The sequence below is a fragment of the Gymnoscopelus microlampas genome (assembly GCF_963454915.1).
Source record: "Gymnoscopelus microlampas genome assembly, chromosome: 7".
Classification (NCBI taxonomy): domain Eukaryota; kingdom Metazoa; phylum Chordata; class Actinopteri; order Myctophiformes; family Myctophidae; genus Gymnoscopelus; species Gymnoscopelus microlampas.
Genome location: NC_139944.1, coordinates 7,793,271 through 7,817,896, shown reverse-complemented (window position 1 = coordinate 7,817,896; position 24,626 = coordinate 7,793,271). Strand labels below are relative to the sequence as shown.

Genomic DNA, 24,626 nt, shown 5'->3' with positions numbered 1-24,626 from the left:
GAAGAGAACCGGGAGGAGACAGAGCACCTCCACACCATATGCCACCCTAACACTGAGGCGTCTGAGCCTCCGGGACCAAGAGAAACAAGAGAGCTGTTCAACTTAATCCGTAGGGGGAGTGGGTTAGTGGGGTCAGTAGAACATCTCAGGTGGACTTTGTGTTGGGTGAGTGGGTTACTGGGGTCAGTAGAACATCTCAGGTGGGGACTGTGTAGTGTCCGGGACTGTTGGTGGTGGAGGGAAGGTCTGCCTTGGCGTGCTTTGTCTGTTATGCATAATGTTCTATTCATTTATTTAGTATTTTAAATGCAATGTGTTTATAGGGTTGAAGCTGTCATGAGGTTCATGTGTTATGTGTTAATCAATGTGTATGTGTCACATCAGCATGGTAGAGAGGGGTAATTGTGGTTTCGCCCCCTCTCCATTTCCTCATGTGTCTGGTTTCCTGTGTCACAAATACAAGAACGATCTCAAGCCCACCAGTCTTACAATACTGTACAGTTTATTTTTTATATATCTACATTTTGGGTATTTTGTATTGACAACCATTTTGGATGTTGTCCATAGCTGTCTGTATTACTGTACTATAGTAGACTTAGAGTAGTTGTAAATATGCCACCCCCTGTGTCCTTTAATTGATGTTTTGAAGGGTTACCGTTAGACTCAATTGTCTCATTGGAGATGAAAATTAATTATCTTCCAACATTGCACCTGTTGAACCAGTATTTCATCACCCCTGGGCCAGATGTCATCACTTGGAAAAACACACCTGGCTTTGCACAGCTCATTCATTTGTAACCACCTGGGCATAGTCTGGTGTAGCGCTGCGCTGTCGGAGGAATGCGCTGTCGGACTAACGTACTGCACCCTGCATACAGTATGTGCGAGTGTGCGTGCCTGCATGCGTCCGTGCGCGCCTGCGTGTGTGAGTGCGTGCGTGTCTGGGTGTATATGTATGTATGTATGTTCAGTATGTTTGAATATATGTACAGTATGTTTGTATGTATGAACGTACGTATGTACATAGACTGCGTACGTACGTACGTACGTACATGTAGCATGGGACTGACCATCAGCACCCAAAACGCAGTAATCTGTCAAATGTGTGCTGGCCTCCCACCTTCGCAGCAGAAGGGCAACAACTGGCCACTCTTCGTACATATTTACCATTTACCATTTATATGGTGTGTGGCACGGCCCATCTACAGCCGTCATCTCAGAAGCCTGGAGGCCTTCCATGTGAGATGCCCCTGGAAGACCATCAGCATCACTTGGGAGGACAGGGTGCTGGAACCGGCAGGCAGTTGCAATGTGGAGTCTAACCTGAACCACCATCAACTCAGGTGGCTTGGGCCTGCATGGGTTATTAGCATGGTCTGTCACAGACATCCACGCAAAGTTCTCTATGACGGCCAGCTACACTGACCAGCTGGTGGGCAGAAGAAGCAATTGAAACCACACTGAAGAGATGTAAGATCAGCCCCTCTTCATTGGAGATATTTGCTTCCTGCCGGTCTGTGTCACTCCTCACAGTGCATGAAGCATTATGGAAAACCAGTGCACACAACACTGTGTAGCAAAGCCTGCAAAGAGCCATAGCTCGCAAAACTACCCCCCCCCCAACACAGATGGGGGTAACTTTGCGGTTTGCTCAGTCTGCAACTGTGGATCCAGTATCAGACTATTCCACCACCAAAGGACTCACAAATAGAAGAAGATAGAAGATGGTCATCATCGGATGTGATGGACAACCGGCAAGCACACACACACACACACACACACAAGTGCGTGCGTGCGTGCGTGCGTGCGTGCGTGCGTGCGTGCGTGCGTGCGTGCGTGCTTGCGTGCGTTGAACATGCCCTATCATCCAGGTGGTGCAAACAGCATTTGGGGGGTCATGCAGGTCTAGGCCCTCAACCTTTTCTAGATCAGAGCTCACTTGAAAATATTGTATAAGTGTTCACACCCATCTGACCACATAACACGTGTTAAGTGGTTTATTTTAGTGATCAATCAATTGTGTTCCATCTTGGATCAATTGAACTAACAGCTTTACAATCCTATGTATCGATATAATAATGTATAATGTATAATGTAACACATTTTTAAAGGTTTTAAAAAAAATACCTTGACAGTTTATTTTATGGAGATGGTGCAAACAGTACTTGGGGGTCATGTAACATATTATAGTTTTAAACTGTAAAAAACAAACACATGATAACAGCCACAACCTGTGTTTTTAAACGCTGTGTTATACTACCGGCAGTGGTGGAAAAAGTACTCAAATGTTTTACTTAAGTAAAAGTATCAATACTGCAATATAGAAGTACTCTGTTACAAGCGGAATTAAACATTTACCTGAGTAAAAGTACAAAAGTATTGGTATCAAAATATACTTATAGTACCAAAAGTAAAAGTACTAAAATGTTTGAAAATAGCAGATCTACAAGCTCACAACGCGTCGCGATGCGACGTGTTGTGTACCTCACAAGTACCTCAAAATTGTACTTAAGTACAGTCCTTGAGTAAATGTACTTTACACCACTGACTACCGGACACAGTAATTGTAATTTGTAATATTAATAAGTATATTGTACATATCACATTTAGCAGATCTATATGTATTATGCAACATTATATTAGAATAATTCAATCATATTTGTATAATATTGGGTAGCACTTTCTGTTATTGATAATGATCAAAAACTTGAACTTTGACCTACTGTACTTGAAAAGAGGGTATAGGGTGTTAAGACATGGATCATGTGCTGGAGTGGGATGAGGGGCCAAATTTGGGCCTGCCTGTGATCTCACTCACCACCACATGACAGGGGCCTGAACCTCATTAATGGTCCAGTTCAATAGTACCAACTAGTGGGCAACAGAGTGAATTCTGGGGCTAGAGTGTGTTTGCATGCACCCACAGATCAAAACATGCAGGCAATTCCACTCTGCCCTAAAAGCATCATGGGAAAACACTAACAGTCAGAACATCAAACAAACATTATGGCCACACGTGAGTGTTACTATTATTCTTTAATATAAATTATTATCTAAAATCAGTGGGTGACTAGTTGGTAAAATAGTGCACATTACAGCACACACGTTACACGTACACACGCGCGCACAGACACACGCACGTGCACGCACACACGCACGCACACACACACACACACTATTTTGATGAAAGGATTGTTACGTGGTAAGTCCTGCCCATACTTCTGCCTCGGCCCAGATGGGTGTTGTGAAAGATTACGTAGGGGCATACGTTGGCACAGCTAGGGATGGCACAGCACGGATGCGTTGGCACAGGGGATGGCACAGCACTGTGTATAAAACTTAGCAACTGGACAGAGGATTTAGAACAGGGGGGAGGGGGTTAGAAAGAGGAGGGCAGTCATGAGGGCTTCTCCAGACATACACCTGCTTTCATACTCGTACTTGATCTTGATATTGTTTTCTCCATTCTCTGCTTTGTCTTCCTCACCTTCCTCTTCTTGTGAGTTACAGGCACAGTTTCATCTCAACAGATTTTACAAGGCTGGGGACTTTGTTCTGGGTGGTTCATTTTCAATCCACAGCCCGGTACCACAGCTAGGTGATTTGTCTTACACCTCCAAGCCACAGCAGGAAACCTATTGCAAAGCGTGAGTATCACAAATACAGTAGCAAGCAAGAGAACGAGGAACTTGTTTTTATAGATAATAGATAATATGTTGTGTATCTCTACAAAGATAAATATTCAATATTAGGCCTACAGTGGACTTTGGTGTGTTAGGTTTTCCTTTAAGCGGTTCAGGGAGGCCCAGACCATGATCTTTGCCATTAACGAGATCAACAAGAACACCAGCCTACTACCCAATGTGACTCTGGGATATGATCTCCATGATAGTTGTAACAAAATGAGAGCTGCACTCGATGGATCATTGTCATTGGTCAATGGGAGAGAGGAGCGGTTTCAATTGAATGAGAGCTGTGTTGGCTCCCCTCCAGTGCTCGGAATATTGAGTAATCCTGATCTGTTAAGTTCTGCTGCCATCGCTAATGTGTTATGTTTGTACAGCGTTCCCATGGTAAGTTTCATACTTGAATCCCCTTTTACCATCACAAATTTGATTATGCTTTATTTGTATTATTTATTTAGCCTACAAATATAAAAGTGTTTAGTTTTTGACAGCTTGAAATACATAGAACATACTGTATCATACAGTACAGTATGTGTATTTACTTGCAGCTTGCAAGCAGAGAATGTGGGTGGGGCAGGCAGATTTCGCATGGAGTGTGAAAAAGGTTGGAAAAAGGTTTCAGATGGTCAAAGTGCACCTGTGTAAGCACTGTTCACACCGAGCACAATAACTATAACGATAACTAAATATGTTGTTTTAAAAATCATTATTACTGAAGTGGGTGGCACAGTCCACATGCATGTGTCTTTCAGCACCACCGAGATGGAGATAATCTCTCTCTCTCTCTCTCTCTCTCTCTCTCTCTCTCTCCCTCTCTCTCTCTCTCTCTCTCTCTCTCTCTCCCCCCTCTTGAGTGCCTGTGTGTGTGTGTGGCTCCCCCCTCCCCTACAGCTCTCTGAATGTTCACTCTGTGTGTCACTAAAGAAACCTCATATCAAGGAAACCTTGTATGTGTGTGCCGCTTCTGTTTGAATCTCTGTTCTGGGTAGGTATTATGTACTCTGTTTCATTTACTCAACTAGCTTTTGTGTATTCCTGTGCTCTTTTGAGTATTTTAAGTACTTTTTTCTCTTGAGTAATATCCTTTTAAAGTAACAATATTCTTACAGGAGTACAGTTTACTTGTCTGCAGTTAGGACTACTGTTTGGTGCCACTTACAGAATGTAATGTTCAGTGGATTCCCACATAATTATTGTTATTGTTACAGCTATAATTATCGTGCTTGGTGTGAAAAGAATCCGAATGTCCCCGAGTCCATATTCACAATGTTATGTATAATATTGTAACCTTAACCTTATCTACCAATCACTGTGATCAATATATAATGAGGTTACATATTTGAGGATCATATTTCTGTCATTTGAATTTCTCTGTAATCCGCAAAGTCTGATGGTTAATTCCTTTGTCACTTTTTTTTTAATCATCACTCAATCAAACGATAGGCTACAATGTGAAATTGAATTGTCGGCTTTCTGCTGCTTATACCACACTCATTTAATGAGTCTATTCGAATTCTTTCAGGGGATAAAGGGTTAGAGGGGGGGGGGGGGGGATACATCCACAAATCTTGTGGATTTATCCCACAAGATTTATTGTTGTATTCTCATGCTCATAATCTCTGCTTGCATGGGGCATTTGTTAAAAAAGAGCATATTTCAGATGTTTTGTACCTTTTGCAGGTCAGTTACCTTAACTCCTTAGACCCGAGGTGCCCCTCCTTCTTTACAACAGTCCCAAGTCCCAGACTTTCGGTGAATTTCTTAAGATGTGTCGATATCAAGTAGTCTAGTATATTACTGCTGGTGCTGATCGGTCTTTAAAGACCTATTATTGACAGTGTCACTGTCACAAAAGAGAATGATTAGACCACTTCCTTTTATTTGTGGAATCTGGTGATTCATTCACGGACGTACCACTATGTGATTAATAACACTTCCCCATTCTGTAATCAATCAGGAGGAGCATGCTTTTTTCCAGATTATGAAGCAGTTCGGATGGACATGGGTTGGATTGGTGACTAATCCTGGTCGAATAGTTGACCGTTTTTACCTGGACCGGTCTGGGTTGGGTTGTTTCGCATACGTGGAGGCTGTGCCCAAGAATGCTGACGATGCTGAAATTCAGAGGATTGTCACTGTGATAAAGACATCAACAGCTCGTGTTGTCATCATACGTCTACCGTGGATGTATATACTCATGGATGAGGTTGGAGTTATGATTGTTAATTTGGGGATTCATCATTTTATAAGGAATGTAAAATATATTGGCAAGCATTTTTCAAATTACAATTCAATTCAATAATTCTCTAGGTTCATAATTTTGTAATTGTGTATTATTGTTTTTTTGTTTTGTTTTGTTTTTTACACTGACTTTTTCTTATTTTTCTCGTAAGTAGGTTAATTCTCTGCACAATAAGCAAACATATAATCCCACCATTCACACATCTCAATGGTATAGGCTACCTAATTGTTATAACGTTTGTCTGTGGGTTTATACATTTAACCAATGAAAAGTATTAGCAATGATACTCCAATATATGTTGTTCAACACAACAGCTGATAAGGCAGAACGTAACAGGTCTGCAATGGATAACCGATTCAACCTCAGCGACATTCGAATATCTCCTGAGACCAGAGTACATGCCTGTCATGACAAGCCTCCTGGGTACGACCTTCCACCATGCAGAGATACCAGGTCTCAAGGACTTCTTGTCAAAAATACATCCTTACAATATCCCTTACAATATCTTAGTGAGTCTTTTGTTTCATTTAGTATTTAAGCTCCAATTTCAAACTGTGTGTTTTAAAGTAATTCGCATTGTATTGTATTTATGCTTAAGACTTTACTGTGTTTCTTCAGGTGAGGGAGTTTTGGGAGTATTATTTTAGGTGTACATTTGCACCCATTCCACCATGGTGGGTGTTCCCGATTTGTACTGGACAAGAGGACCTAAACACACACAGAGCCACATTTGGTAAAGACTTTATGGATATGTCAACAATAAGGACAGAGTATAATGTGTACAAGTCTGTGTATGCTCTGGCCCATGCCCTCCATGACATGTTACAATGTGTGCCAGGAAACGGGCCTTTCATTGGGCACAGCTGTGCCAGTTTGCATACAATACAACCATGGCAGGTGTGGTATTAATTCACAGTCTCTGTAAATGTTTTGAGTTGAACTCAAATTTAGAATATTATGTAAATATGAAATTGTGAAAAGCTGGGGGGGGGTACTTATTATGACAAGGTAGATTTTCCTGGGACACAGAAATACATGTATTCATGCTAAAAACAAATTAAAGGCGTTGTGATATTTGTTGATTAAAACAAAGACACACACACATGCACACGCGCGCACGCACACACGCACACGCGCGTGCGCACACACACACACACACACACACACACACACACACACACGCACACGCACGCGCGCGCGCACACGTAAGTATAGTGTACAGGAGATTTGTTCTTTGTTCTTTGTTTGTGTGTGTACACACACTCATAACTCATAATTTTGCTCATCACCATTTCTAGCTTGCGTATTACCTGGAAAAGGTCAACTTCACCACATCATTTGGGGATCAAGTATCATTTGATGAGAATGGTTATACTTTACCAATCTTGGATATTGTGAATTGGGTGTGGCTCCCTGATGGAAGTGTAAAGGTTCAGACTGTAGGTGTGCTCAAGGAGACAGCCTCTGGAGATATAGAATTCATCCTTGACAAAGACAAAATCTTCTGGAACTTTGAATCCAAAAAGGTCACTTCCGCTTTCTGAAATGCTAATGTTGAGCTCATGATGTGAATGTAATTTAGTGAAGACTGAACTTGACTATGGTTACTTTACTCTGTGTAGCCTGTTCGGTCAGTGTGCAGTGAGAGCTGTTCTGCTGGAACCTGGAAGGCCAAAAGGAAAGGAGAATCTGTCTGCTGCTTTGACTGCATTGCTTGTACTGAGGGAGAGATCAGCAATCAGACAGGTTGGTTAACTCCATACCCATATATTCACACCCAAACTACATAGAGACTAGGAACTGCAACTTTCACTTTCATCTGGCACCCATGTTCTTGTAAGCATGATATTATTTTATAACGCTATTAATAACGATTACTACAATATTCGGCCATTCACATCAAATAGATTACATTGCATATAGATCATTGTTAGAGGCAAAGAACACACAAACAACACAGACTCTCTGAACCCAACGTTGCCATTCAGCAGACTTGAAGCACGTTGCAACTGTCCCAGACTAGAGTGACCAGTTGTTCTCATACTCAAGCTTTTTGGCCTGCAACGCCCAACATAATCTTGCGACCCCCCTACAACTCACCGCTCTTGATACTTACACGCACTGAACAATCACACAAACTCTGCTGGTTTATCAATGTGATTTGGATGTTTGGTGTACTCTTCATTGTGACCCAAAACCTCGGAGCACAGTAGCCTACATTTGGTCTGAGCCATTTCATACGTAACATAGCAGGTGAATCCATATTGTATAGTAGAGTCTGAAATTCTATTACTTTTTCATAAGTCGACCATGAGGATTCCTATTTATTTTATAGGCCTATAGTTTTATATTGTAACATCATTTTGACCCATAAATCCAAGATGGCCGCCATCCAGTAGAGTGGAAATGTTATAGACTGGTCAATATATGAAAAATGTATCTTCCAGAAAGGCGTCATATTCAAGATGGCGTCCAAGTTTGCTGCCGGGAGCTTAATTTGCTATATCTCTAATACCACTAAACCTAGAAAGGTGGTTTTGGTGTCTAACCCTAGGTTTTATGAATCAAAGAATGCGACTGAATCAGTGAAATTACCATCAGTTATTTATCTTTTTTTTAATGGGATATTATACTAAATGTCCCCCCCCCAGGCTAAATTCCACCCTTTACCCACGTTGTTGCCACTAACCTTACATCAACAGTAATGTTGGAAAGCCTGGTTTCTATTTACTGTTCAGAGCACAGATCCGATCTAGAGCCCACCTACTATATCCAGTATTTTCCATGCACACATACATGGAAAGTTGGAAACACAGGAGCCTTTTCACTAAACAGGAACTGCAACCTGCAAAGCAATTGATCCCAATTTATGTTGACACAAAACCGTTGCCACTTCCGCTAGTTCCTTCTTTCGCCATCATCTCTCGTAGTTTCATCATTATTGATGAACAAAGTGCTTCTCAGTGGTGCTGGTTACAATAATGGGCTCAAAGCAGAGAGATTGGGCCTATTAATTACTTCCTTCACAGGTCTTACCAATTACACTAATTAAGGCTGTTCCATTTAGTGTAGCACAGTGGTTCTCAAACTTGTTTTAATTTCAAGGACCGCCAAAATTCTCCGTAAGGGGCATATGGATCACCCTTAAAGAACCATGAGGGTACCTGGACCCCTCTTTGAGACCCACTGGTGCAGCAGAGTGTTTCCCGTGAGCCAACATGCACAATATCAGCATCCTGACTCTGTTTGACCAGAATGGAAAAGCTAATTACTATAATTGCTAACACCTGTGAAGGAAGTAAGGAATAGGCCCAAGTTCGTTCCAATATGACTGCTGTGTGTAGAGCATATTGCCACGATTAAACAAACTAATAAAAAGACAAATGAAAAAACTGGCAAACAAACGATGCTGGGCATATTTTTTTAAGTCTCTCCCTGGTTGGTGGGATTAGCCCCGACAATTACGTCATTGTCAGGGAGCATCAGAGTACCGTTTGAGTGCACACATCATTCAGAAATACCCTGACCACAAATAAACCACTGATTGTTTTTACTTCTCTTTTGTAGAAAGGAGGCCATAGTTCCACAGTTGGAGGTGACAACTTGGAAGCAAAGGCATCACATATCCATTCAGACAGACAGACAGACAGACGTTTCCACATTTATAGTAGGATAGTATAATAGTATTATAGTAGGATATAGGATGTAGCAATATAGGTTTGTATCGTCACCTTGCTACACTAATGGCCTAAGTCATTTTTTGAGGAAAATTATATGTTTGCCAGTCAGCTCCTCATGACACTGGCCACCTCTGGTAAAATCGCCCAACTCCTAATTGAAAAGGATCATGCTGTTCCCTCCCCTTTTAGTATAATGGCCTAACTCCCTTGTGTGACTTAGGCCAAAATAGGCCTTTTTTTGGCCTAAGTCACATGGTTTTGTGACTTAGGCCAAATTATTTACTGATTTAGGCCATTTTTTTTTTTTGGGGGGGGGGGGGGTCTAAGTCAGATTTAATCCTATTTAAATCTTTATGTTAACTGACAGACAGTATTATTTCTATATAATAATAATTTGTTATAAACATTTTGGGTGAAATGATTAAGAAATATCATATAGTTTTGTTTTGGATCAGTTATTTATTTTTCCTGAAAAACTTTTAAAAAATGACATACAGTAGGCCATTAGTTTAGCAAGGCAATGGTATGATACTTTACTTGTCAGTCCCATTAATGCCATCTTTTTTTTAGACTCTATAGAGTGCACCAGTTGTCCAGAGGACCTCTGGTCCAATCCCCGGCGTGACCACTGTGTCCCTAAGAGCATCGAGTTCCTCTCCTACCATGAGGCCCTGGGTATCTCCTTGACAACCATCTCATTGCTAGGCACACTTACCTGTGCCATTGTCATGGGAATCTTCACCTATCATAGAGACACACCCATGGTACGTGCCAACAACTCAGAACTCAGCTTCCAACTTTTGCTGTCACTCAAACTGTGTTTCCTGTGTTCACTTCTGTTCATTGGCCGTCCCAGAGTCTGGACTTGTCAGCTGAGGCATGCAATATTTGGGATCAGCTTTGTGCTGTGTGTCTCCTGTATCCTGGTAAAGACTATGGTGGTCTTGGCTGTGTTCAGGGCCTCCAAGCCTGGGGGTGCAGACATTATGAAGTGGTTTGGTGCCATGCAGCAGAGAGGAACAGTTCTGGTTCTTACTTCTATCCAGGCAATAATCTGCACAGCCTGGCTTGTGTCTGCCTCACCAACTCCTCATAAAAACACAGAATACCACACTGATAAGATTGTCTATGAGTGTGAAGTGGGATCAACAGTTGGTTTTGCAATGTTACTAGGTTATATTGGTTTACTGGCACTCCTCAGCTTTGTCCTAGCATTCATGGCAAGGAATCTTCCAGACAACTTCAATGAAGCCAAGTTAATCACTTTCAGCATGTTGATCTTCTGTGCAGTGTGGATAGCCTTCATCCCAGCATATATCAGCTCTCCAGGCAAATATGCAGATGTAGTGGAGGTATTTGCTATTTTAGCATCTAGTTTTGGCCTTTTGATGGTACTGTTTGGACCAAAGTGTTATATAATGCTTTTGCAACCTGAGAGAAACACTAAGAAGTCCATCATGGGTCGCGGTGCCACAAAGACATAGAAGCAGATATTAAATTATAATATTTTTTTTCTGTGTGTTTTTTATAACAATACATCTTTGATTTCTGAAAGCATTATCAGTTATAGATTCTGTTTTCTATCAGATTAAACTAAAAGAAGTAATCCAGTCAGAGATGCCAACATCTATCTATCATGCAGACAAGTTGGTAAAAACTTTAGAATGTTGCAAATTTATGATTTTTCAGTCAGTTCACTTTAATAGCATTTCCTGAAATGATGCGAACTGTTTGTTTCAACCATTAATTATCCATTCATTTAACTTTAAATAAAACTGTGATGTCAAAGGATCTGCTATGATGGGTTTAATTCAATATTTAGATTTCTATCATTTCAGTTGGGAAATACAGTACATTTAATTCCATACTATATTTCAGTAATACATTTTGTATCTTACAATATTATCATCCAAAATGTAACTGCAAAACTTAATATCATTAGCCACCCCCATATGGTTGAGCTGAGTCCCTCAGGGCTCTGTTAGTGTCAATTCTGTTTTCGCTCTACATTAAATAACTTAGCTGAAAATAGCAGATCTACAAGCTTACAACACGTTCCACGTGATGCGTTGTAAGCTTGTAGATCTGCTATTTTCTTTTCATTTGTATTTATTTATTAAATAAAAATACAAAGGTACACTCTTAAAAATGCTGGGTTATTTCTATAAACACATTGCTGGGTTGATTTGGCTGGGTCATAATTATGGGTTATTTGGGTTCTGTAAACACACTGGTGGGTCAAAGGGGTTACCCAGGGGCTGGGTCAAAGGGGTTATTAGGTCTTCAAACACCTACCTGGGTTATTTCTAACCCAGAGGTTGCTTTATTTTCATTTTCATCATTCTGGAACCATCTTTTTGTCACTTCTCACATCAAAACACAAGGTATGTAACCTATATTTTATCACTATATTTTACCTATATTTATATAATTAAATGTATACATTGTGGTTCTATATGGGCGTTGGTGTAAAGTAACTAAGTACATTTACTCAAGTACTGTACTTAAGTACAATTTTGAGGTATTTTTACTTTACTGGAGTATTTCCCAATTCTCAGTACTTTAAACGAAATGATGCAACGCTGATATCGCTTTTGTAATGCATTTTATAATATTTAAGGCACCCTGTGTGTATTGTATTCCAATAATAATAATAATAATAGTAATAATAATAGTAATAATAATATGGGTAATAATAATAATAATAATAATAACATGTGTGAGGAAAATTATATTGGCGCGTTCGAGCTGAAGAGCTGATAAATAATCCATTGTCCGATTCGGCGCCCCCTAGTGGCCAAGTTATTCTAGAAGGACCGTAACCCCAATTTTCAGAACCACATGTCTGTGTGAGAGGAAATTTATATTGGCGCGTTCGTGCTGAAGAGCTGATAAATAATCCATTGTCCGATTGTGTTCTCGCCCCCTAGTGGCCAAGTTAATCAACAAAGCACGTAACCCTAGCTTTCGCAACCACATGTCCGTGTGAGAGGAAACTTATATTGGCGCGTTCGCGCTGAAGAGCTGATAAATAATCCATTGTCCGATCGTGTTTTCGCCCCCAAGTGGCCAAGTTAATCGAGAAAGCGCGTAACCCTAGCTTTCGCAACCACATGTCCGTGTGTGAGGAAACTTGTATTGGCGCGTTTGGGCTGATTAGCAGATACGGAATCCGTTGTCCGATTGTGTTTTCGCCCCCTAGTGGCTGAGATAATAGCGAAAAACTGTTCAAAAATAGTAAAAACAAAATCGGACACCAGTATACGCATCAGCGCGCCACCCCGAACGTGCTCGTATAACTCTCCTTGCACACGGCCTTACCGTTCTCCTCAAATGGCTGGGGACTAATCTCAACTTATTTCGCAAATAACACAACATATCTCCTTAACGATACGTTTTTAGAATCCGTCGTTCGGATATGTTGTACAGCTCGCCGAGACGCACGCGTGGATGTCTTGTTTGTCCCGCTACGACACTTCTAACGTTTGCTTCTGACAATGACATAAGGTACATGGAGTCGTAGAACGTTCACCCATACTGAGAGGCAAATTCAGAAATTGGTAAAAATGTCGGTTAGGGACAAACAAGATATCCACACGTGCGTCTTGGCAAGTTGAACAACATATCCAAACATTGGACTCTAAGTCCTTATCGTATTTGAGATATTTAAAAAAATGCAATTGTTTCGGCCGCGTCGACCTTTGCAGTCTTTTCGGTGAACTTTTGAACTTATCAGTGTCAGAAAAAATCAGGATTGGTTCCAATAAATCCGGCTTACTCTCAACATGGATGGAGAGAAGTTTCAGATTTTTAAAAAATATCTCCATTGATTTATCACAGATTAGGTGCTCGATACCGCACGTACAAATCAATGTTTGACAAAACCACTTTCCCAAAGTTTACAAAAATCGAGACCTATCCCATTCGATTCAGCGTCCTTTTCTGAGTCTGGAAAGGTGTTTTTTTAATATTAAAAAAATATATTTAAAAAAAATGTGAGAAAAGCTAAACCTTGAACTATTTCAAAAATCGATAACTTCTTATTAAACAATTCTAGACTATTGATGTAACCTACCATTCGACTCAAAATCATCTCAGTAAGCGATTGGAAGGGTCAAAAAAATAAAAAAATAAAAAAAATATTTTTGTGAAAAAAGCCTCACGTTTATGACAATTTAACGCTTGTTTAAACCACTTTCCCAAAAGTTAAAAAAATCGAGACCTATCCCATTCAATTCAACGTCCTTTTCTGAGTCTGAAAAAGTGTTTTTTAATTTAAAAAAATATATTTTTGAAAAATGTGAGAAAAGCTTAACTTTATTTTTCAAAAATCTATAACTGCTAATTGAAAAATTGTAGACTATTGATGTAACCCACGATTCGACTCAGCGTCATCCAATTAGTGAGGGAGGGTGTTAAAAAACAGATTTTAATTATTTGATCTGGTTTAATGTTTATGTCCGGTGATTACTCTCTATACATAGTTTTGGGTTCGTGTGCAAAATTATCAGATGTACAAGCTCCACTTCAGTCTAGCTTTTGACTTGGGAGGCAATACAGATCTGACTTCCCAGCATTCAACTCGCGCGCGCACTTCCTCCCTCTCACACACACACACACACACACACACACAGAGAAGTTGCGGTGAAGTTGGTCTAAAGCAGTTCATTCATTTAGGTAAGTTGAGGTTACTAGGGTTATTTATTCATCACATTAATCATTAAAGTTAACAACTATTCAAGTGTATTTTTTAGGAGTGAGTGACTGAAATCACCAACAACATAATGTTACATTTGCTTCATTTGGAAACGTTATTCATTCACTACCAGCGATGTTCTTGACAAAATATATATTTTTTATCTTTTGCCCATTTTGCAGAGTTTATCTGGAGTCGGATAAGAAGGGGGAAGACGGATATCGTGAGTTAAATTACTTTAATGGCTTTGTTTTAGTATGTAACCGAAAAGATTTCCTTTGGGAACCAACTTCGATGTAACACCCGCCCGGCAAGTCACGGTTGCTTTTGGTGTAGTGCGAAGTTAGGTTTCCCATCACAAAGTGTTACCACCGGTTAGCTTAGCATAGCATGCTACTGTAACAACACCAGGTCATGAATGGCGAGGAGGGGGCCAATAATAATAATAATACATCGTGAATGATTAAAATGTCTTTATGGAGAGATTGTTCTTTCGTGAGATTGAGCTCTATCACTGGTCTGCTTTATATTGCTTTATATTGGGCATTGCGCGCCTAAAGTAGTAAACAAACCAGCAGCCAGCGTTGCCAGATATTGCGAAAAAACAAGCAACCCGGTCTATAAAAAGAAGCCTAAAATAAGCAACCAAGCCAGCTCAGTCAAACTTTATTGTCTAATGTTGTTTTCGAGCAGTGATTCTATAAGATGTTTATGTAAAGCATTGGTTCTCAAAGTGGAGTCTGGGGACCCCCAGGAGTACTTGAGGCGGTTCCAGGGGGTCCCCAGCTAAATGATGGATAGGAACCAAATGGACCCTTATGGTTCTGTAACTCTGAGAGTGTACAAATGGAACCAAATGGACCCGTTAAATTAATATTGATTTTATAATATAAATTCGGGTCCTAGAGCTATAAATGCCATTAAATGGGGGTCCGTAGCCTAATACATGTCAATCTGGGGGTCCTTGACATTAAAATGGTTGAGAATCACTGCTAGAAAGCCATATAAACCTTCTCTTATGGGGGTCCCTGGCCTATCTTTTCAAATGGGGGTCCGCGGGCTAATAAGTGTCAATTTAGGGGTCCTTGACATGAAAAAGTTTGAGAACCACTGATGTAAAGGACCCCCAATATTTACAGGCTACTTTACAGAAAAACAAGGCCAAAGTCGCTTATAATAAACCGATTTGGCAACACTGCCAGAAGTGTGAACGAGAGTTGCTTTCTTTACCTCGTCTCGTTTCGGATGTGCTAGGATAACTAGTTTGTGTCATGGAGGATGAAATGTTGTGTATTATTAAAGCTTATGCTATGATAGTGGCATATAAGAAAGAGAGAGAAAAAAAATAGACTACATATTCATTAATCACAATTATTTGTATGACAATTAATGATCGTCTCCAGACATTCATAATCGTGACAGCCCTACTAACAGCTACTGTACAGCCTGTTTAAAATGACATTTTATTCATTAAAACAAGTTATGCATTGCAGCTCTAACATATGAGAATGGCCCCAAAAATTGGCAGCTAAGGTTACCATACATGTTTGGATATCGCACAGTCTTGTGAAATTCTAATGTACTTAATCTGATTTCATTCTAGTAATGTGAGGGTGTCACCATGGACACGTTTGTCACAGAGACCTTGACTGCATGGCAGCTTGAGAACTTGATTGACACATTTAAAGGTAAGTTCATTTTAATTGAGACAATGTTGAGATGTAACTATTAATTATTATTTTGTTGTTAAAAGCAGAAGGCCATATCCAGTTTAGTCTCTATTTTGACTAGGTAATTAACCACCTAACCCCAATGGACATAGTATACTGGACGTGAGTTAGCTCTGTACTTTTCTTTTAATCAACAAAATCTACAAAAATAGCAGATCTACAAGCTCACAACGCATTGTGTTGTGAGCTTGTAGATCATCTATTTCTGGCTAATAATCCCCCCAAAATGTGGATGCTGGGGTGCAAGTGATATATTGTGTTGGTAGCATTTTTTGGTTAAAAAGATAAAAATGTATAATCTGATAGTAATCATTGTTAGGTGCCATTATCATGGTCTGACACATGTCTTTGGAATCATCCTTTAACTTCACTATGATTCTCTACAGACTGCCATTGCCTCTAACACACCAAGTTCTGCAGAGGGTTTTCCAAGTTCTGCAGACACTTCAGTAACACCAGTGGAGGAATCCACATCAGGAAATCTCCTAACTGTGACTCTGAACCTGCAACCATCATTTGTAAGTATTGACTAAAGAATTCCAAGTGAAAATGCAATCCTAATGATACTGAATTTTAATGTATTCAATGATTTGTTGATTTAACATGTATTTGCACCATTGTCAAGTTATTTGATGAGATGTTTGCACTAAAACATACTCCTATAGGTTCACTTGCTGTTTTTGCATTCGTGGGTTGTGTGTGTTTAGTTTCTACTCCCTCCTGTTGTGACTGACTGACAGTGTGACTTGAATTATTATTATTATTGTTATTGTTGTCCTAGTCTAGTCTAGTTCTTTATCCACTCGGTGCCACACTATGAGCTTGTATATCTGCTATTTTTGAGTAGCCAAAGTGTAACCATATAACCACATAACCATTCAGTGTTCAATTCAGGGATTTGAATCGTCATATATTTGTAACAATGATTACTGTCTCATTTCATTGTTCTTTGACAAACTTCTACTGTCTATTTCAACAGGCCATCTAATGACACCAAGAAAGCCCTTGCGATGGCTTTGGTGTATGAATTCCCTTGCCTTAATTTGGATGGTACTACAGTTGGCAGTGGCTATGTAAGTGAATCAACAAACAAACACATAAAGGAGAACACTCCATACACACACACCTAAAATAAATGTGCTCAAAGTTTTTCCTAGTGCACAGTCACACGCACATTTTTGGATTGCTCCTTAAAATCCCATGTAACCATCTTCATGGTTTACGCCAGGCCAATTTAAACTGAATCTATTTGTCTCTTTTACAGGCAGCTTGGTACACACCTGGCCGGGGGAAAAAACTGCTACAGGTTTCCTGGAGGAGCGCTTGAGGAACACCAGGAAGCACATGAGAAGCCTGAAACGACCACACCACCAAGAACCAGAGGAACAGACCGTCCCTTGTACACCAGGTAATACTAATAACCAATGTTAATTATCCCCACCAGGCTAGATTGGACAAATGCAAGGGATTATATATTCGGTCCATGACTCTTCTGTCCATCATCTTCTAAAAACTAGTCTCAGGCACCGCTTGGCAACTTTTCACACACTCCAAGTAGGCCAGAACCTCAAATGCTTGAAATCAGCTATAATTAATCTGTACTTATCATTCAACAGAATCTGATGTGCCTCCTGAAAAACTTATTGAAATGGTTGAATGGATGAAGGTCAATAGGTATCCAGTGTCCCAGGTTGAGGACTACATGAATCAAACAGCTCTACATAGAGGCAAGTGGATTCCCCCCCCCCCCCCCCTCTACACCAAATGTCTTTGCCGAAAATTGGCAATATAAATGTGCACAACGCATCACAGCATGACACATTGTGATCTTGTTAAACTCAATGTTAACCTATTTTTGAATAATGTTTGCCTATTATGACCCGACCAGATGAGGAATTCGAGGGTTCATGTGGTTAAGCAATATAACATCAGAGGGACTGCTGTAAAATGTATAGTCATTGTCCCTAGGTCACAGGACGGGTGTTGACAATCCAAACATTGACTGACTTAAATCATTTACCTGACACTGCCTGTCCCCTAACCATTTTCCTAACAGGTACTACAAGCCCATATCATTTCTCTAAACACTGTTCTATTGTTTTTCTATTGTTTTTCTAAATGTATCAGATTTCACAAGACTTCCAACAGCTTCATCCAGACGCAGTGGGAAAGCTGTTTCAGAACTGGGCTACTTTAAGTGACCCAATCCTTGCATATGCCCAGCGAGAGGGAAAACTGCCCTCAGTGTTTGATGACATGACACCAGGTAAGCTATTTCCTACTATGTAACACACACCGGTTCTTTGGAAATAGCAGATCTACAAGCTTGCATTGCGTCTCAATGGGACTCGTGAGCTTGTAGATCTGATTTTTAAAAACATTTTAACAATCATCTTGTATGGGGGTCCCTTGCACAACATGGATTGGAGTCCGTGGACACATACGTACATAAATACATGAAGTTTGAGAACTATCTTGTCTCTTAGATTCCTGCTCCCCCCTTCCTTTTCATTGTCTTTCTGGAAACAATCAAAATGATGGAGCTTGCACAAAAATGAATTTCACCCACTGTTTTACACCTGTAAACCTGTGATGTGACAATAAATATTCTGGTAAGATGTCACAACATTTCCTGTGATTATAATAGGCTATTCAATTCACACCTTGTTTTACCATTCAACATCACAGCAGAAAAGTCAATATTGCTTCAGAAATATCAATCTTTACTATACTATTTAAATGTTGATGTTATATGTATTTTTCTTATGTTGCGTAGACAGGGCTTTGAAAATCCTGCCGACGCTGCTTCCTCCACCTGTCTTCAAGATGGGAGGAAAAGTCTACAGACCGACCATAGAGGAGTCCTGTGAGTTCTTCATTAATATCCAACCAGTAAGTTTTACTTTAGTTTTTCTACTTCAATAATGGTGGGTGTTTCTGTGTTTATTTATTAGCATTTCCTTGCTTCCATAAAAAAGATAATAAAAACAACATGCTTAACTTAAATGGCAGGTTATATTGCAAGTAACTGTTATGTGTTTTGTGTTATGTGTAATTAACAGGTGGGGACCAACATGGTGCAGTACCTACAGGCAGCAGAGAGAAAGCAACCCTTCCCGCACATTTTGTGTCTTGGTGATGACATGACAACATCCCAGGTCTTCACCATTGTCTCAGACAGTGCCATTATATATAATATAATATATATATATTTTTAATTTGTAACTTTGAGGAAAATGGTCTCTATCAGCCTTTCTCAATCTTTGGGCTAGGGTCCACTGTTGGGCCGCAAGGATATTGCGCGTGGGCCCCCCAAATTCTAATATTTTTGTTTGTTCCTTTAAATTTATGTTTTCTCATTGTGATACCAAGATATAGGACATGTTAGTTCCCAGCTCAATTCAATCGATTAATTGATCATTAAATTAACATGCTCTGAAAATGCTGATCCAGGAATGGTTGAGAACCACTGGTCTAAAGGAGCATTCACATATACTAGAACCTTGCAATTCTTATGCAACTGTTGAATACCACACACACACACACACACACACACACACACACACACACACACACACACACACACAGAATTAAGTCAGTTGCATAATGTTTGTGTCTGTATATAGTTTCTGCTAGGCAGAGAAATGTTTTATCTCCAGTTCTCCACATTTAAACACGTTGTTTTGTGTGTAAAATGTAAATGTTCAATCAATTACACACCCCATGAACCATTGAATTCATGGAGATTTGTTTAGTTTTTGCCAAAGGAGTCTCTCTGTGTCTGCTACTGGTCATCAAATGATTTGCTTAGGAATGCGTCCCAAAAAAACATCTCAATGAATTCAAGGCGTTGTGGGGTTATTGATAGAAAAAAACTGTTCCTTTAAAATTTTTCATTGGTTCAATATTCATGTATAAAATGTATGTGGGGGGGGAGATTGTAAAATGTTGTATTGAAAAAAAAAAAGAGAGATTGCTACAAATCCTGTTTTATAGTTGAAATAAAATGTTGCTTTTTGTACATTTTATATATGTGTGTGTGTAACTTTTATACATTTTGGGCTTTAAGAAACTGTTCAAAAAACTGTGTAGCCCAGCTAGCACCAGGAGTAATGGAAATAGTCTAATGGAAATAATTCATTAGACTATTTTTACATTATTATTATTATATCATATTTAACCCAGTGATATAGTTAATTTCAATCGCTAGGTTGGGTCAAATAAACAACCCAGTGAATGGTTTAAATTTAACCCAGTGATATAGTTAATTTCAATCACTAGGTTGGGTCAAATACACAACCCAGTGTATGGTTTACATTTAACCCAGTGATATAGTTAATTTCAATCACTAGGTTGGGTCAAATAAACAACCCAGCACATGGTTAACATTTAACCCAGTGATATAGTTATTGCAATCACTAGGTTGGGTCAAATAAACAACCCAGCACATGGTTAACATTTAACCCAGTGATATAGTTATTTCAATCACTAGGTTGGGTCAAATAAACAACCCAGCACATGGTTAACATTTAACCCAGTGATATAGTTATTTCAATCACTAGGTTGGGTCAAATAATACAACCCAGCACATGGGTTAAAATGATCGAACCCATATATGGGTTAAGACAACCCAGGGCGTGTTCTGTCCCATAGTGACCCAGTAGCGGGGTTATGGTTGGGTTATTTTTTAACCCAGTTGTTTTAAGAGTGTATCCAATAGCCATAGGATGTCAAAAGTACTTTTTTTCTTTTTGTGCCCTTACATCCACACCCCACCCCGGGTCCAACATACAATATGCAACATACAGACAATTACATAACTCAAAATAAAAAAATATTATAATAAATAAGAATTATTCAATTCATATAGTAATTCCCTTGCTATCCCTCCTGGTACTCCCTCATGGTACATATGGTGTGTATACAAAAAAAATAAACATTTGTTAACCTAGAGCTTGTCAACGTATCGATGGTGGTAGTTGTTTTATCCAGTAGCGTCTTTAATTTAGTTATATGTTTAATCATAGGGCCCCATACCTGATCAAATCTTCCCGGTGATCCCCTCAGAATCAGATTGAATTTTATTTTCTCCAAATTTAGATACATCATGAGGTCTTTAAGCCATATAGATGCTTTAGGGGCCAGTGTTGATTTCCACTCCAATAATATCCTTCTTCTTGCTAATAAAGAATCAAAGGCAAGATTCTGCTTTATACCCCTCCCCATAAGTTGCTGATCTGATAAAACAAAACAAAAAACACCATCTCTGCACACGGTGACAGCTCTATGTTCCAGGATGACAGTGGCGCCTGTGTATTCTACTTGCTGCTTCTTTCTTTCTTTCTTTTTCCTTTATTTATGCAGTGAAGCCCATTGAGAGCAGGCTCTCTTTTTCAAGGACGCCCTGATAACAACATATAAAATACATACATAATGAGAAACAATAACAAACATTTGAATCACATTACGTGTGTAAGTGTTAGGGGCCGGTATGCATTAGATGACAGTGGCGCATGTGTGTGTGTGTGTATTCTACTTGCTACTTCAGTCTGCCAAACGACAAAAAGCTCAGGGCACCTGGTATTCCCAGGCGGTCTACCATCCAAGTACTAACCAGAACCGACACTGCTTAGCTTCCGAGATCGGACGAGATCGAGCGTGTTCAGGGTGGTACTGCCTTAAGCAACAGTGGCAGCGGCCGGTAGGCGTTATATAGATGACAGTGGCGCATGTGTATTCTGCTTGCTGCTTCAGTCTGCCAAACTACAAAAAGCTTACAGCAGCTGGTATTCCCAGGCGGTCTCCCATCCAAGTACTAACCAGGCGACCCTGCTTAGCTTGCGAGATCGGACGAGATTGGGCGTGTTCAGGGTGGTATGGCCATAAGCAACAGCAGCTTGCGGCCGGTAGCCGCTATATAGATGACAGTGGAGCGTGTGTGTATTCTAGATGCTGCTTCAGTCTACCAAACGACAAAAAGCTTACAGCACCTGGTCTCCCATCCAAGTACTAACCAGGCCCGACCCTGCTTAACTTCCGAGATCAGACGAGATCGGACGTGTTCAGGGTGGCTGTAAGCTGTAAGCAACAACCAGTAGCCTATTGTTAGCTGATAGTTGGTCAGTTTGTCTTTGGGTCATAGCCCTATTGAAGGACCAATGTACTATTTTCCTATCCCGTGTGTTCAAACAAATAGGGTCTCTAGGAATTGAGCACAGAGTCGCTTCAGCCTTCCACCCTGAGTCACAAGGGGCACTAGAACGTTGGCATCAGACATTCAAGTCGGAAATTATTGTCTGGAAGTGGATAGTGCCTGGAATGAGGGTGTATATTTTGCCTTGCTTGCACTACGAGAGGCTGTTCAGGAGTCACTGGGATTCAGCCCCTCCGAGCTGGTTCTTGGTCACACAGTGCGAGGTCCACTTCAGCTTCTGAAAGAGCAAATCCTGTCTCCTGACAAATTCATTAAATCCACAAACATATTGAAATATGTGAGCCAGTTTAGAGGGCGCATACATAGGGCTTGCTCTCTAGCTAAGAAAGCTAGAGAGCAAATAATAACCGTGTCTTACCTGTCTGTATGCAACTGTTTTAACTGATTGATGTTAACATGCAATTGTTTTAACTGTTTGTGTCAACTTTATTGTTTTTTCTTGTTACTCTTATGTTATTTATATGTGTGTAATATCGGCATCATTGTATCTCTCCGCGAATATTAAATAAAGGTTGAATGAATGAAAGCACTTGCCACCTCCCAGAGTACTATGAAGAAGCACTATCATAGGAGTGCTGTTGCCCGCTCCTTTTGTGTAGGAGATTAAGTGTTGGTCTTACTGCCTGTTACAGGGTCTGCATTGTCCGCTCTCTTCTCAGGTCCTTACTCTGTGGTGGAGAAGTTGAGTGACACTGATTAATGTTATCTATACTCCTAACCGCAGGCGGAGCACCCGTGCTTATCACATCAATATGCTCAAGTTGTACCGCAGAGCTCCAGATCCATCTGTGAGTAATGTTCCACTTGTCTCAGCTGTAGCTTCAGTTTCCACCGTGTTCAACACTGTTCCAGATGATGATGGTCTTAAGCTTAGATTATGCACCTCAGCAGTGTGCCAGGCCAGCTAATTCAGAAATATTGGCAGACCTGTCTTCCCATCTTGCCCACTTGCCTGTAGGGTAACGTGTGGATATTACTCAGTTAATTATAGAGTAACCAATGCTCTTTAATGACACCCCTACTCGCACCTCAGTAATAGAGCATGACATAGTTTTGAGTAATCCTGGACCCATTCGACAGCATCCATACCGTGTCAACAGTATGGATGCAGCCATGAAAAAGGAAGTACAGTATCTGTTAAGTAATAATCTAGCCAGACAAAATCTGATGGTACTCCTAGGTTCTGCACTGACTTTTGTAAGTCACAGTACCAGACTCCTATCCACTCCCACGGATGGAGGACTGTATTGATAATGTTGGCTCACATGCTCTTGATCTGCTGAAAGGCTATTGGGAGGTCCCCCTAACAGCCTGTGCTTCTGAGGTATCTGCGTTTGTCACCCCCGATGATTTCCTTCAATATAATGTGTTCGCTTTTGGGATGCGAAATGCTCCAGCCACCTTTCAGAGGTGTTATCTGGTATTCCCCACTGTCATGCTTCCTTACATTGATTGAAACCTTTATTTATTCTTGAAAAGAGCATTGAGGTTTACCCTCATTTGCAATGATGTTGAGATTACATACACAAAGAAATCAACAATTAATGACCGTGTCATCTATAGAGACACATTGTCAGAACTCTTCCACATCCTCAGAATGGTGTGTGACAGGTTGAAAGCAGCTACGTTAAGTTCGTTAACTGTGAATCTGGCCAAATGTGAATTTTGGAAAGCAATGGTTACTTATCTGTGTAAAGAGGGTTGTTAGGGTGGTTTATGCTAGTCTACAGCTCCACCCTGTGGACGTACTGAGCCTGTGACTTTATATAAATGGTAAATGTATATAGCGCTTTTATCCAAAGCGCTTTACATAGATTGTACATTACATTCACACACACACATTCATGGCAGAGGAAACCATGCAAGGCACCAACCTGCTCAGTGTCTTGCTCAAGGACACTTCGACACTATATGGGGGAACCCCCCAGCCCAGGATCAAACTGGGAACCTCACGGTTTCCAGTTCACTCTAGCCGGCCACTCTACCCCTGAGCCACTGCCTCACGTGACTTTACTTCGTTGTATCAGGACCTGCTTACTGTGAACACATGGCACTGATACACAGTGACAGCATGACTTGCCTCGTTTATTATGCACCTACATATACAACAAGGTTGGCTTGGGAAAAATGTGGCCTGTGCATGCAAAGGTTATGGATATTATTGATTGCCCAGCCCCAACCAACAAACGTGAGTTACGCCGGTTCGTTGGAATGTCGGGCTACTACAAGTCCTTCTGTCGTAATTCTTCTTTGTTTACCGCTCCTGGAACCAGTGGTTAATGCGATGGGCCCTCATTATCCAAAACTACAACCTAGAAATTAAGCATAAGAAGGGCATAGATAATGTTCTGGCCGATGTGTTGTCCCGTGCATAAGTG

The 24,626-nt window shown here is 40.4% G+C and overlaps 1 long non-coding RNA gene across 1 annotated transcript; it reads left to right on the top strand.

Moving 5' to 3' along the window:
- The first annotated feature begins 14,217 nt into the window (after positions 1-14,217).
- Positions 14,218-19,569, top strand: LOC311048721. Its single transcript, XR_014601107.1, has 10 exons — positions 14,218-14,285; positions 14,487-14,527; positions 15,908-15,992; positions 16,421-16,552; positions 17,014-17,107; positions 17,299-17,442; positions 17,651-17,761; positions 18,162-18,300; positions 18,811-18,926; positions 19,097-19,569. It is a non-coding gene; the product is annotated as an uncharacterized lncRNA (long non-coding RNA).
- Positions 19,570-24,626: the final 5,057 nt, after the last annotated feature.